Raw genomic sequence first — 16195 nt, 5'->3', positions numbered from 1 at the left:
TTCAGGGCCCTCACGTAGTTGCCCTATGTTTTGCCCTAGCTTATACTTGTATTTAATGGGAGACATGGGATCGCGTTTGCTTATCCCATCTCACCCAGAATCCAGTCTTCTCCCTGCTCTGCTTTTAGAACAAGAACCCCAGGGATGCTTGGGTGGCTCAGTCAATTAAGCATCCGACTTCAGCTCACGTTATGGTCTGTCTGTGGGTTCGAGCCCACGTAGGGCTCTGTGCTGACAGCTCAGAGCCTGGAGCCTGCTTCACATTCTGTGTCTCCCTCTCTCTCTACCCCTTCCCCACTCACACTCTGTCTCTCTCAGAAATAAACATTAAAAAAAATTAGAGTAAGAACTTCAGCAGCGACATGGAAGGTGGCTTGGAGAGAGCAAGTCCTATGGGGTCTTGGCCTCTGGAATCTAACCCCATGGTTTTCAATACCTTCTCTCTTCTTCCTTTCTCTTTTCCCCTCCCTCCCTCATTTTTACTTTCCTTCCTTCCTGATGTTCATTCTTTTTTTTTTTTTTTCTAAGTTGGAGGTCTTTTACTCCAAGAAGCCCTTACAAGGAATCCTTGTCAACAGGTAATTCCCAGACACTTTACTGGATTTTGACTACTTCCCGCACCTTAACACCAGCCCCCACCCCCACCCCTGCAGTGGATCCCAAAGGGCCCTGTTAACAGCACACAGCACCCAATCACCCAGGCTAGATACTGGAGCTCTGGGTGAACCTGCATCTTCAAAGACCCTTACTGGGTTATGAAGCCAACCTAGTGAACCTGCACTGCTTCTTTCAGGAAACAAAACACAATAGAAAATAGAATAAATTTCATTTATTCAGATAAGGACTATCTTTATTCTATTGTAAATCTGATTTTTTTTTCCCTGGAGGCGTCCGGCCACAAGAGTTTAGAATCTACTCTTCCAGATTCCTTCCCTTCCTTTATCCTCCCCCTCTAAAGAGTCACCTGATTCCCTCATTTCTTCTGTGAAACAGGCTTCAAATTCATCTTGTCTTCCCTTCATCCCTGCCTCAGGTCTGGCTTCCATGATCTTTACCAAATTGCACCAAATGCTGATCCCAGCTGGTGTCCCTACCTTGACTCTCACTCTTTAGGCTAATCCACGGTAGATATTGTTACCATTCCATTTTCCAAAGCGTCAAACACAACAGCTAAAAGCTGGAAAACCTTCCGGCTCCCTCCTGCCTTAAGAGGGGGACTGGAACCCTCACCTCCCTAATCAACCTGCCTGCCTTTCAGCTTCTTGCCCAGACCACCTGGGCTTCTGGGACTCTGAACCTTCTGCCATTATCTAAGGGCTTCAACGCTGAACCTATCAACCTTGAATTAGTTACCTGCACCTCACATTTAAGAGAAGTCATTACATATAAAATATACATTCATTCTACAAACCAGAGTTAGATGTAACTTTTCTTGAAGAAATTCTTATACATCAGAGAGGTACAAGAAAACAATCCCTAATTGGTTATTTGCCTTCTTATACGTGTCCTTCCTTTTGGCCCAAGTGCCAAAAAATGCCATGGAAGAAGCTGAAAGGTGATTCCTCCCTGGCAGAGTCATCCTGACTTTTTCAACAAAGCACTCCAATGTTACTGCCCTGTGTAATCTTTTAATAAACCCTTCAACCATCCTTTCTTCTTATTCAATATTATAGTGAAATTTAAGGTCACACATATTCTACAAACAGGTACGGAGATTCAAGAGCTGTATTTATCTGCTTAAGGGAGTTGGTTAAATTTAGGCCTAAGTGTTTTTAATGCAGTGTTGTTGTAGTTGTTTACAGTGCTGTTGTATCTATACAACACAAAGTGCTGTGTGATATACCTATATCACATAATTTACTATAAAACAGCCCCTTTTATGTGCTAGACAAGGCTTCAGTTTGTAAACTAAGGTATCTACTTGCATAGTTGACCCTACAGTTCCATCATGAAACCAAAGATTCCTCCCACTGAAGTTTGACTATTTCAATTTACCATTCTACATCACCTTCCCATGATTTTTTTTTTTATTGCATGTTTGGGTAGCTTTTCATTTTGATCTGTAATTTCAAAATTACAAAAAGTTATAGGAATAGCACAAGCAACCCTTGTTTACTCACATACATGTTGCCCAAATTCATTAACTGTTCACATTAGGTATTGTGTACTTTATCTTTGTATCAGCTTAAAATTTTTTAAATAAAAAAATGGGTATATTTAAGGTGTATAGCATGATGATTTGATACACACACACACAGGGAAATGATTAGCATAGTCAAGCTAATTAACCTACCTCTTCACATAGTTAACATTCGTGTATGTGTGTTAAGATCACTGGAAATCTGCTCTCCCAGAATATTTCAGGAATTCAACAATAGTATTAATTACAGTCATCATGCTTCTACATTACATCTCTAGACTTACTTATTGCACTTACCCATTCTTGATTTTCTTTTCACAAAAGCAGGAGGAAGGAAAGCCTATCCTCGGCCATTTCCTAACATCGGATATTTTACCATTTAAAAACGTGACTGCAAATTACTATTATTTATTTAACCCAAAGCACAGAAAACCAAACCGACTCTATGATTAAAGAAAAATTGCCTCACAACAAGGGCAACTGTCTGTGACCAACAATTATTAGTGGTCACAAAGGTATTTTCTGGAGGGGGGGGGGAGGGTGACCTGTGACTTGCCCATTGGAAGTGAAGATAGATGTTGTCGTGTTCTTGGATACAATTCGTTCTTCCCGGAGGCAGATGTAAGCCCAAGACTGACACTGCTTTCTTCAAGCAGAACACAGTGGGTGCTCTGACAGTCTGCAGTGAGAGTTCTTAAATCAAAGTTATCTCCAGAGAGGGAAAAACCACTACCACTAAAACCTTATCTTCTGAAAAGAGCTAATTCATCTGAGACACAAGACTTCAACTTATTTTAATCAGACCATTAGAACACTCTACTTAATTCTGAAATGGATTTGCAGATCCCCAATTTCCATTATTCACCAAAGTCCGCAGTAAATAGTGAAAAGAGGTTAATAATGTGGACATTCTTGGAACTAAGTGGAGACCGTGGAGTCTGAGTTACTACCGTCGTCAGCCCTAAATAGCAAGCCCGGGCCCAGTTTTCCCCAAGGGCAACTGTCAAAGAAATACTCTTTCGACACTGATTACTGCATGAAAATTAAGGAGAATAAGCTGCCAATTCTAGACTGGAGACAAGAATTTAATCAGCACAAAGAGCTCCAACAAGGTGTCAGAGTTTCAAGTCCCCTGCTGACATTTAGTAGTATTTGCAATGCAAATTTTCCAAAGCATTCTTGGAAAAATTACTAACCTCTCTTCACCCGTGAATGCCCCAAAGGTCCCCAAGATAAATTCTAAAATAAATCAGGACTAAGGGCCTCATTTGACACTTGTAAATTTAACGACTAAGTCTCAGATAAGGGAGGGCCTTTCACCCAGGCTCCCTAAAACAGGATCATTGGCGTGGTTCTTTCTGACAGACCTTCCCATCAGGTCATTACGCAGACAAGCCCTGTCCATATCCCCCTTTCCCATCTAAGACCACTCACACTGGACCAAATTGTTTCTGGCCAATTCCTTCACCTTCCAAACCCCAGCTTCTCATGCTGCACGTTTAAAAGTAGCCCTTCCCCAGCCATCGCTAAAGAAACAGCCTCGTTATAGCCAGGGCTGTTATGGCCTCGATCACCCCTCTGCTCCCTAACTTCTCTCAATCTCTGCCATTGTACATCCCATTTTTTTAGAAAGGAGAAACCAAAGAAATGAAGAAAAGTTTAACACATTAGCATCTTTCGAGCTTCTAAAAATTAACAGACCACTAATTTTTCTATGAAGAGTCACTCTAATTATGTGCTCCAAGATGATCTCCCAGAACTCATAGGCAGTGACATAACAGCACATGCACACACCCTTCCTAAGGCGTCACAGAGCCAGAGATGAAATAAACCACAAACTCCACAGGCCCAGCAATGACTCCAACTTCCTGCTCATCTGAGGTGGTCCATCTAATTCTGCTTTTCCCACAGGGTCCCAGGGTGGCACCAGGAGTCTGTGGCAAGGCACTTGAGCGCCTCTGGGGAAGGAGCTCCTCCCCTGGGCTAGGGAGGGGACACACAGGAAGCAAACACATTAGTACCACCCTCCGAGTGACTTACCTGTACACTGGGGTGACAGAGGGAATAGGCATGAGGCTTGGGGAGACCACTGAGACCCAAGCAGTGGGTGGGATGAAGTGGGATGGAGCTCATAAACACCCCAATTTAGAAACGGGTGGGGTTGGTAAAGCCTAATTAGAGAAGACTTTACAGAAGAGGGCAACATACCTCTTGCACCTTATACATAAGGTATAAGCCATACCTTAAACACTGGGGCACACTAACCTGCAAGGAAACAGAAAGCTTCTAGGACATGAGAAGAGAGAACTTATGTCAATGCTTCCCCTGATTTCTGCTTTCAGGACAGTGTAGCATCAAGGAAAACTTCTAGAACTTTCCATGTTGCCTCTGCCAATTGTGCCCAGGCTCCTAAGCCTCAATTCACACATTTCTAAAATGGAAGGCAAGTCCCACCTGGATCCCATGTTGTAAGGATGAAACAAGGTTATATATTAGCCCAACACATGGCCGATGGTCCAGGAGTTCTCACCGATGCTGTTGTTTAACTACATCTCTCGACTTCAGCTCTGTCATCTGGGAGATGGAAGGGTTTAACCTAAAGACCTCCAAAGCCCTCCAGCTCCAAAATCCTACATTTTCATGACATTATAGCCCCTTGTGGGGACGTAATATGAAGTGTCTGGCACCAGGGGGAGCACTCCTAATGGGTGTTTATATATGCAGTCCCAGGCACCCGAGATCTGACTCCAAAAAAATCAGAAATAAATGTTTGGGCATCAGTTAAAGCAACCAGAGTATATTCTGGTACGCTAATTTTGTACTTCTATTTAGAATTTCAACACCTTTAAATTTTTAACTCCCTAAAAAAAAGCCTCAACTTATGAAACTTTCCAACTTACTAAAATTCTACCAACTACTAGTGAATCTGCATTAAAAGGGGACTTCCTGCTGGCCTCCTGCATGGTGCTGGCCTTCTCCAGGGTGTTGCCTCTGCACCCCCTATAAAGCACCTATGCCCTGTAATTAAGTTGGCTCCCAGTATCCCAGGCAGTGAGCCTCTCCAGGGCTCTCAGGCAGGACTGCAGGAGAAAATCATTGCCTAGGAAACCTCAGTCATTGCCTAGGGCCCCTAGGGCCCTACCTCCAGCACCTGATTTAATTGGTCCTGGGTGTGGACCCGGCATCCATGCTTGTCAAAGCTCCATAGGTGATTCTCCTGAGCAGCCAGGGATGGAAACCACTGGTAGATACTAAACTAAACCATTATCTAGGAGATGTGCTTGGGTTAGGCTCTCTCCTGGCTCACTCTCAGCACTTGTTTTTAAGCAAAGTCAAACCCAAAGGCAAACACAGGAAAAACCAAATTCCCATGTCCAATAGCCATTTTCCATGCTTTCCAACGGAGCAGAGGACTGTGGATAGGAATAAGGTGGATGACACTATTTTCTACCAGCCCAACCTACTTCCTTCCTCCCCGAACTCCAAATTTCTAGAAAAGGCTTCCAGCACTCACCATGTTTGATTGACAGTTTCAAAGTTTCAACTTTTAAGCATTATTTTAAAATCATAACATTGTGTGGGGCACCTGGGTGGCTCAAGTCCCTTAAACATTCCACTTCAGTTCAGATAATGATCTCACAGTTTGTGAGTTTGAGTCCCATGTCGGGCCCTGTCCTGACAGCTCAGAGCCTGCAGCCTGCTTCAGATTCTGTCTCCCTCTCTCTCTCTGCCCCTCCCGTTTGTGTGCTCACTTTCAAAAATAAACAAACATTGGGGCACCTGGGTGGCTTAGTTGGTTAAGCATCCAACTGCGGCTCAGGTCATGATCTCACAGTTTATGAGTTCAAGCCCCGCATCAGGCTCTGTGCTGACAGCTCAGAGACTGGAGTCTGCTTCAGATTCTGTGTCTCATTCTCTCTCTGCCCCTCCGCCACTCATGCTCAGTCTCTCTCTGTCTCTCAAAAATAAATAAATGTTAAAAAGAATTAAAAAATAAAATATCAAACTTCCTTTTAAAAATAAACATTAAAATAAAAATCGTAACATTGTGTAATGCAGTAATGTTTTTATTTTTATTTAAAAAATTTTTTTTAATGTTTATTTATTTTTGAGACAGAGAGAGACAGAGCATGAATGGGAGAAGGGGTAGAGAGAGAGAGAGACACAGAATCCAAAGCAGCTCCAGGCTCTGAGCTGTAAGCACAGAGCCTGACACGGGGCTCGAACTCACAGACCGCAAGATCATGACCTGAGCCAGAGTCAGAAGCTCAACTGACTGAGCCACCCAGGCACCCCGTAAATAATGTTTTTAAATAAGAGAATCCTTCAGTTTCTTCTCAGAAGACGTTATTACTTTATTGCAGATCTCCGCAATGAGATTTCAAGGATGTTTTAAAAATGTGGATCCAGTGTAGGAGTTATTTGACTAGAACTTAAGTTCTTTGTAAGTATTACAAATTTGCCAAGTGTATTTTTATGATATTTTACATGTATTTTAGGACTAGAACAAAACCAAATATGCAAAACAGTCCAAGAAAACCTTCCTACTGTGACTCATCTATACTTGTACCTGTTGCCTCTATATTGGGGATGTTCAAAGAAAGAAGAGAAAGAGAAATAACGAAACATCCTTTAAGGAGAAAAATAATCAAATCCCTTTTTTGACTGTAAATATCCAATCCAATATCTATATTCCAAAAAGCTGAAATAGATATGGATACATTTTTAAATTTTTTTTAAGTTTATTGATTTATGTTGAGAAACAGATGAGAGAGCATGAGGGGGACAAGGGCAGAGAGAGAGAGAGAGACAGAGAGAGAGACAGAGAATCCCAAGCAGGCTCTGCAGAGCACACAGCCCACACAGGGCTCAAACCCACAAACTGTGAGATCATGACCTGAGCCGAAGTCAGACACTTAACCAACAGAGCCACCCAGGCGCCCCAGTATGAGTACATTTAAAAAATCGTATCAGGTGCATGCTACAACACGGATGAACCTTGAAAAAACATCATACTATGGAAAACAAGCCAGATGCAAAAGGACAAATATTACATGATTTCACTTATATGAAATATCTAGAATAGGCAAATTCAGAGAAGAACAAAAGGGGTTGAGGAAGGGGAGAATGAGGAGTTATTGCTTAGTGCATACAGTGTGTCTATTCGGAGTGATGAAAAGTTGTTGAAATAGTGGTGATGGTGGCACAACATTTTGTAAAGATAATGCCACTGAATTGCACCATTAAAAATGGTTAGAATGGCAAATTTTGTCATACATGTTATTTATGCATTATGTTATAGGAGATATATATATTTTAAAAAATAAACAATAAAAGCCAATGGCCTAGTGTCCACAGCAGAAAATCCTAAAAGCCACTAAAAGGTCTTAAGAGTCAGGTGATCTGTCCTCCGACCCAGGTGTGTGCTCTGTAAGTTCTGGAGGCAATTCCCTGTGCACAAATAGGCAGAAGATGAGATCAACCCTTGCAGAGCTGACAGAGGCCACCAGGCTGTGCATCCATGATGCCACTGCCACCCATCCTGTCTCCTTAGCCAATGCGTTAGACTCCCATCTAATTAGTAGCTATTCCCTGGCAGCTGTCATCACATCACACGCTCCTTAGAACTGGATTGTTTGGTCGTGCTAACAGTCATTACAGGCTGTCCACCATGAGTACTTCATTTTCCTTCCTATAAATCTAGGAACATTTCACATGTCATCAGCTACTGAAGCTAAACAAAGACTCTAGGCCATGCATTCTCAAACAAGGGCAAGAACCAACCAAAAAATTAGTTCTTGGGTACAAAATATCTCAAGTATTACAATGGCTCAGGGTCTTCCACAGGGACATAGTACACAATAGATACACAGTATGCTTGCAGCATTGACATATCATGGGTTTTGAGGACAGGGGTGATCAAGAAAAAGTATCCCAGGGTGCCTGGATGGCTCAGTCAGCTAAGCATCCAGCTTTGGCTCAGGTCATGATCTCACAGTTCATGGGTCTGAGCCCTGCGTCGGGCTCTATGCTGACAGCTCAGAGCCTGGAGCCCGCTTCAGAGTCTGTGTCTGCCCCTCCCCTGATCGTGCTCTGTCTCTCCCGCTCTCAAAAATGAATAAACTTTAAAAAACAGAAAAAATGTCCCTAGGGGAATGAAAAAAAAAAGGTTGATTAACATTGCTTTGTATACTATAATTAAAGATTTTTCTGAAGCCAAAAATAAACAGAAACCAGCTGCTCTTCACAAAAAGAAAGAAGACAAAAGAAAAGGAAAGCAAAGCAAAGAAAAAGGAAAGCTCTGAAAAGAAGTTTACAGGGAAGGCTAGTGGATGGCTTTGCTGTAGACCTCCCTCCAGTCTTTTCAGCTGGGCATTACTCTCCGTTTGGTCCAAACTCCCTCAGCTTTCACTAAGCCTGACATGCGTCTTCATTCACCAAGCAGTCACCAGCATTTGTTAAGAGTCAGGCACTCCGCTGGGCCCATTTGGGCAGGATCCCCCTCATCCGAATGGACAAAGCCCCACAGCCATTACAAGTGAAGGTGCCTGGACACCTGGCCCAAATGCAATCTTGAAGAGAGGTAGCAGGTGGTAGGCCAGGGAAGTGGTCACAGGCATGGGAGCTGAAGCCAAGAGACCCAAGTTTCAGGTCACGTGGCGAATGATTTTGCTTTGGGCAAATGATTTGACCTCTGTTGCTTCAGACCCCTCCTCTGAAAAGACACAGTGATATTTCAGAGAGGGTTACATAGAGAATCAAGCGAGAGATAACAAAGCACAGCGGGCTCTTGCAAGCTCAAGCAAGAGCTTCACCAGGGGAAACAGGTAATTCGAAAGTATACAGCCGGTCGTCACAATTTCTGTCAGTGGACAGGGCACGCCAATGCATTCAACACGCCTGCTAGGGCCCTGCAACTCTCCCGTGGAGCAAACTCTGGCTTCAAAGCCAGCTTACAGAAGAATGGGCTCTAGGAGGTTGGATGCCAAGCCCAACTTGAAAGACCCAAGGACTAACAGGAACAGCAGCAGGCAGGGGATCTAAGTCAATGAAGACTTACAGCAACATGTACCCCTCTTTTTATGCTAATTCATCGAGCCAAGGTCTAGCCAGGTCACTCACTCTGTGTGCCCAAGGGCATACTGAAAGGACACACAAGTTCACTTCTCACAAACTAAACTAATAAGCAGTTTAAAAAGTTGTCTGCATCTGGGGTATGGTTTGAGAGGCTCTAGAAGGAAGAAGCCTTTGAGAAGTATGCCTTTTGCTAAGACTATCAGTGGATGCATGCTTCCATTCCACAGAGAAAGGTAAGATTCAAGCGTACCTTCCCTTGCGGGGTTAATTTATGCTGTAAAACTGATGTTCCAAAGCCCCTCACTCCCGGAGGCCCCTTCCCAGATCCTGAGGGGCTCTAGCAATGCATTCTCAGGGTCCTGTATTTTCACACAATTGGTAAGAGGAAGGTACTTTAACAGCAGTCACTTAAGACCACTGCTGCTTTACAAGCTGGTTCCATTATCCTTTTCTCGAGTGACAGGTAGAAGGATGATCATGGGCATTTGGGGAACTCAGATAAGGGAGGGAAAGGGGGTGTGTGTGGTGGGATGTATTCACATAGCTTACAGTCTCTTCAGTGTATACAGAGATTTTTGTTTGTCGTCTGATGAAGGAATGACTCCCAGAACATTCCGCTGCCCAACGGGGGAACTCACCTGATTGAGGCACGTCAAGGATGTGAGTAGGGGTACCAGTGCTTCAGATGAAAGAGCTAGAAGTTTGTGATAGACTGTTCTAGTTCCTATAGCTCCCATATGGAAGAAAACTAATAGAGGTTTAATGCCCATTTAAAGAAAGTCCTAGACATTTCCAAAAGATTACCATGAATGAGCTGTGAAGGTAAAAAGACCAGTCTAAAGCAAGAGTTGGCAAATTATGGTCCCCTAAATTACAGTAGCCCACTGGCCAAAACTAGTCTATTGCCTGTTTTTATAAATCAAGTTTTACTGGGACACAACCACACCCATTGATTTCTTTATTGCCTAGGGCTGCTTTTGCCTATAAAAGTAGAATTGATTAGTTGATACAGAGGCTCTCAAGGCCTAAAATACTTATCATCTGTTCCTTTGCAGGAAAAGTCTGGTGATCCCCGCTCTAAAGTACCAATACAAAACAAATTTCAATCAGTCATACTAGAACAAAGACTGAATTACCTTCCTGCTTTCTCCATAGAAAACACTACAAAATCACTGTAATAATAAGAGTGTAGAAAGCTACAAGCAGAAAATGCAGGGAAAACTATATCATAGAGGCATGTTAGTGTAATAAAAATATTAAGATAGTTTTTTCTGGGTTTTGAGGCGTTTATGGTATCCGTCAGCCTCCTACAATCTGTAACTTGTCGTGATTCCTTTTCTCATTCAAAAATAATCACTTTTGTACCCCCAAGTCATATAAGCTTCAGTCCACACAAGCTGGATAGTGTATGCCTACTAATGTATGAAGAAGTGACACCGGCCATTTCTGTGGATCCTAGTCACCCCCATACAGAACTCTCCTGGGCTTTTCTGGGGGGGGGGGGAATAAACTCTGACAGGATGGAAGAGGCCTACGGAGGACAAAAGAGCACAGACTAAGACAGTGATCATAACCAAAGTAGACACATCCTCAGCGAGTGCCAGCCTCACACAATGAGGAAAAAAAATCACTGGGCAGCTCTCTTTAAAACGTGTGTCCTGTCCGAGCAAGGTGCTAAAATGAATTGCAGTCAGGGGTTCAGAGGAGCAGAGGCATTGGTAGCCAAACAATAGATTATCAGTGAACAACAATCACATGCAAGATGCCACCTATTAGAAAGGAGGAAAAGGTGAACCAGTTAGTCCTTTTTCAAAAGCTTCCTTCTGAGCTGAGGAGGGATTTGCGTGGGAGCAGGTGTTGCTACTTCTTCTCTTTCTTGGCTGAGCCAGGAGAAGCAGCAGCAGAGAGAGGGATCCCAGGAGGACAAACAACGCCCTTGGGCCGGCAGCCGGTAGGTGATCCTGGAATAGCAGGGTGATCAAAGGCAGAGAGTTTTGAAACCTTCTGCGTTTTCTATACCATCCTGCCCTGAAAAGCTCAGTGAGCATGCCCAGAAAAATCCAAGTCCCAGAAACCTTCAAGGAACATTAAGTGAGGACTGTAATCCAAGGAGAAGGCCAAGAGAGAAGACAGTGCTTTCTACTAGGTAAAGATGAGCGAGGTGGGGGGGAGCCAGGGTTCTTCCTGTTCTGTGAAAACAATGGTGGCAACAGGGCAGGCCGCCAGGGGCAGCAGGACTGAAAGCTGAGAAGGTACAGAGGTGCAAATGTGAATGTGAGCACCGACCTGATACCCCTCAGCTCACAGCTAGGGCAGGGTGGCGAATTTAGCCTCAGGGTGGCCCAAAGGAAACCGCCAAGAGTCTCATTATACAAAGATTCAATGCAGAAGCAATCACTTAGGAATGGCATCAAAATAAAATTCTAAGTGACTCCCCTAATTCTAAACTTTTTTTAATGTTCATTTTTTTTGAGAGAGAGAGAGAGAGAGAGACAGAGCATGAGTGGTGGAGGGGCAGAGAGAGAGGGAGATACAGGATCCAAAGCAGGCTCCAGGCTCTGAGCTGTCAGCCTAGAGCCCAATGCAGGGCTCGAACTCACAAACTGTGAGATCATGACCTGAGCTGAAGTCAAATGCTTAACCGACTGAGCCACCCAGGCGCCCCAAAACTCCCCTAATTCTAGATAACTAAGGTATACCTATAAAGATTACCCACAAATGTTCCAGAGTCTCATTTCAATTTCATTTGATCTGATTAATAACGCAATTTATGGTGCTTTTATTAAGAATCACATAAAAATGTTCTTAACATGTACCTGAAGATGTAAGGTACCCCTTCTCCCAGAGAACATGTAAAACGAGACAGGTTATGAAACTTAGCTCCATAAAACATAATTATTAACCTCATGGGAGACTGTAACTTCTCCCATACCAATACATTCTTGTCTAGGGAAACTCTCACACACCTGTACAAGAATTTTGTAACATCCAGGTTTGAAACCGTGAAAATTTGAGGCAACTTAAATGTTCGTCAGCATCAGGAGGTGGCTCATGAAGCTATGTATCCATACACAAATATGTCACAGGACAGTGAAAGTAGGTACACATATAACGCACACATACATATAATATGCCCACAGGGATTTACCTTATTTTTCTTTAAATCTCTGCATGCTTTTAATATTTTGTAATAAATTTAAAGGAATAATGATTCAATGAATCCCAAATTGACAGATTCTAATACAATAATGAATACATTCTTTAAAGTAGAGGAAAACGGTCAATCTCCTTAAAATGCTCCGTCATTTTGGGTATTCTCTTTGAGTGTTTATATATACGAACGTGTAATATGGTTATAGTGATGGTATACCACGGAATGTTTTTATATATCATTAATGAGTTTAACATTAAACATATTTAATGTTGAAAATCTTTGCCATAGTCATTTAAAGTGACCCAACATTTTACTGCATAGATATGCCTTAATTTTAACCAATCTCCTTTTCCTAAACATAGATTTCCATTATAAATTTTCCATTATAAATAACTCCATTTCCATTATAAATAACACCATACAGAGTATTTTTGTGTGCATAGCTTTTTCATTTTTAGGATTATTTAAGATATATTTCCAGTAATAGGATCACAAGTCAAAAATTTTGATCATTTTTTCATGATTTTACACATTGTCAATACATTTTAAATATAACTGGTTGCAAGACTTCTGGTTCTGGCCAAGTTTGAGAAACAAGTATCAAAATTTCCCCTTCTGCTTAAAACATACAAAACCCCAGCTCACTGTCTTGAGAAAATTCCCAGGCATGTCATAGGGAAGAGGACCCAAAGCAAAGCTGGGAAGTCATCAGACTCCCTGAGTTGGGACATCTGAAATATCAAGATGGATGGAGTTCACAGGACAGAATACAAAGGAGAGCTGCACAGAGAGAACTTAGGAATCTATAAAGGATTCCCTCTGAGTATATAGCAGAGTACTAATCAAAATACCTGAAGCCAGAAGAAGAACCATCCCAAAAGGATTAGAAGGAAAAATACCAGAGGTCATACAGGGCTATTTCCACGTGCCAGACTAAAAAGAAATCTCTTAATTCACAGGAATTGGGTACATACAGTAATCAGAAGTATCTTGTCCTAGTCATGGATAATTGTTAGTCCTATGCTACATGCTTCCTGATACCACCTAATTAAGCTTAAAAGCAAAATCCAAAGGTTCAGACTATTTCCAAGTAACTGTGTTCCAGAACAAACTTTGCAAATATTTATAAAAATACAAAAGTATCAGCATGCCAATAAGGTAAAACTCATTCTGGAATTCAATAAAAAATTACCAGGCATGCAAAAAAGTATTTTTTCTCTGGAGAAAATGTAATCAAAACTGAAACAAAACTGGCACAGATATTGAAATTATCAGGCAAGGACATTAAACAGGTACTAAAACAGTGTTCCTTATTTGCAAAAAATAAAAGTAGGGACGTGAAAAATATTAAAGAGACCTAAACTGAATTTCTAGATGAAAACCCTAATTTCCAAAATGAAAATTAGACTAAATGGAATTAATGGCAAATTATATATAGAATACTAGCAAAATTGAGGACAAAGCAATAGAAACTGTCCAAATGAAGCAGAGAGCAAAATAAAAAACAATTTACAAATAAACAGAGCAATGAGTTGGGGGCATCTTCAAGCATTGCAAAGTCCCGAGGAAAAAAGATACAGAAAGTGTCAAAAAAAATACTTGAATGAATTTGATGAAAAATTGTAAACCTACAGATCTAAGATGCTCAGCCAAACAAAAGTCAAAGAAACATTAAGAAAACTACACCAATGCACATCATAATCAAATTGATCGAAGTCCGTGATAAAAAAAAATATTAAAAGAGGAAAAATGACAATATATACAGAGGACCAAAGATAAGAATGACAGCAGACTTCTTGCTAGAGACAATACAAATGAGAAGACAATAGAATAACATATTTACAACATGTAAAGGGAAAAAAACCCTGTCACCCTAGTTTTTACACCCAGTGAAACAAAAGTGAATAAAGACTTTTCCAGACATGCAAAGATGAAATAATTCAGCTGCAGCAGACTGCACTACAAGGGATCCTGCAGTCAGAAGGAAGATGATGCCAGATAGAAATAGGAATCTACAAAAAGGCATAAAGAACACTGGAAAACACAACAATGTGTAAATATGTAGTTTTTTAAAATATTGAAATCTTAGGGCACCTGGGTGGCTCAGTCTGCTGGGCACCCGACTTCAGCTCAGGTCATGACCTCGTGGCTCATGAACTCAAGCCCCGTGTTAGGCTCTGTGCTGGCAGCTAGGAGCCTGGAGCCTGCTTTGGATTCTGTGTCTCCCCCACTCTCTGCCCCTCCCCTGCTCACGCTCTGTGTCTGTCTCTCAACAGTAAATAAACTTAAAAAAAATTAAATAATAAAATAAAATATTGAAATCTCTTTAAAATATAATGGCTGCTTAGACAGAAAAAAACAACAATGTAGTGTGGGTTTATAACATATGTAAAGGTACAAGGTACGACAACAGGCAAAAAGACTAATAGGAGAGAAATGACACTATATTGTGCGTTTCTTCTATGGTACACGAAGTAGTATATCACTTAAAGAAAACCTATAATGGATTAAAGATGTATACTATAAACCTAAAGCACCCGCAAAAGTACCAAAGATTTATAGTTAAAAAACAACAAAAAAGAAATCCTAAAAAGTAATCTAAAATAAGCCAAAAAAAAAGTATAGCTAGAAAACAAATAGCAAAATGATAGTTTAAACCCAAACATCATTAATCACATCAAATATAAATGTTATAAACAATAATTTAATGTCAGATATTTTTAAAAAGAAAAAAATGCAAGACCCAAATGCTTTCTACAAAAAAAGATTTTTTTCTATAAAGACAAAAACGAGATAAAAGTAAAAGAATGAAAGAAAAAAAAACATGCTAATGTTAATCCAAAGAACAATGGAGTGACTACATTAAAACCAGATGAGATAAATTTAAGATAAATGATTATTGCCAGGGATGAAGGATGTAATTTCACAATAATAAAGAGGTTAATTTATCAAGTAGAAATAACAATCCTAAATAGCTATGCATGTAATAACAGGGCTTCAAAGTACCTGAAGTAAAAACTGAAGGGAGAAGCAGAAATACATACAATTATAGCTGGAAACTTCAACTCTACTCTCACAGTAATCCATAGAACAAGAAAACAGAAAATCATAAGAATGTAGAAGACTGGAACAAAACTATCCATCAACTTGACCTAATTGACATTTATAGAATATTCCACCCAACAAAAGAAGAATTCTATTCAAATGCCTAAGGACAGACCAGATTCTGACCCACAAAAAAAATAGTCTCAATAAATTTAAAGGATTTGAGTCACACAGTATATGTTCTCTGATCACAATAAAATTAACCCATAAACAAATAATAGAAAGATCTCTGAAAATTCTTATTTGTATAAAAAACAACACTTCTAAATAACCCATAGGTTAAAGAAGAAATCAAAAGGTACATTAGAAAGTGTTTTAAAATTAATAAAAATACAATATATCAAAATTTATGAGATACTGCCAAAAGCAGTAGAGGGAAATTTACAGTACCCAGTCTATGTCATAAAGTTCTCAAGTCAATTACATTAGCTTCCACCTTAAGAAACCAGAAAAAAAGAGGAAGTTAAGCCCAAAGTTAGCAAAATAAAGGCAATAATATCTATCGGGAGAAATCAATGGAAATTTTTAAAAAAGGAAAACAATAAAGAAAACCAATCTGGTTCTTTGCAAAGATAAATAAAATTATACATCTCTAGCCAGCCTGATGAGAGGGAGGGAGAGAACACAAATCAAAAATGAGACAGATGACAACATTATACACTCTCCTGATATTAAAATAATACTATGAACTTTATGCCAAAATATTTTGACAACTTAGA

At 40.7% G+C, this 16195-nt stretch overlaps 1 protein-coding gene across 17 annotated transcripts in view; it reads right to left on the bottom strand.

Moving 5' to 3' along the window:
* FHOD3 (formin homology 2 domain containing 3) overlaps nucleotides 1–16195 on the bottom strand; it is a 470560-nt gene that overhangs the window by 204675 nt on the left and 249690 nt on the right. The window lies entirely within an intron of this gene.

This window comes from Felis catus, chromosome D3 (genome assembly GCF_018350175.1).
Source record: "Felis catus isolate Fca126 chromosome D3, F.catus_Fca126_mat1.0, whole genome shotgun sequence".
Taxonomy (NCBI): Eukaryota; Metazoa; Chordata; class Mammalia; order Carnivora; family Felidae; genus Felis; species Felis catus.
This window is presented reverse-complemented; position numbering and strand designations above follow the sequence as displayed.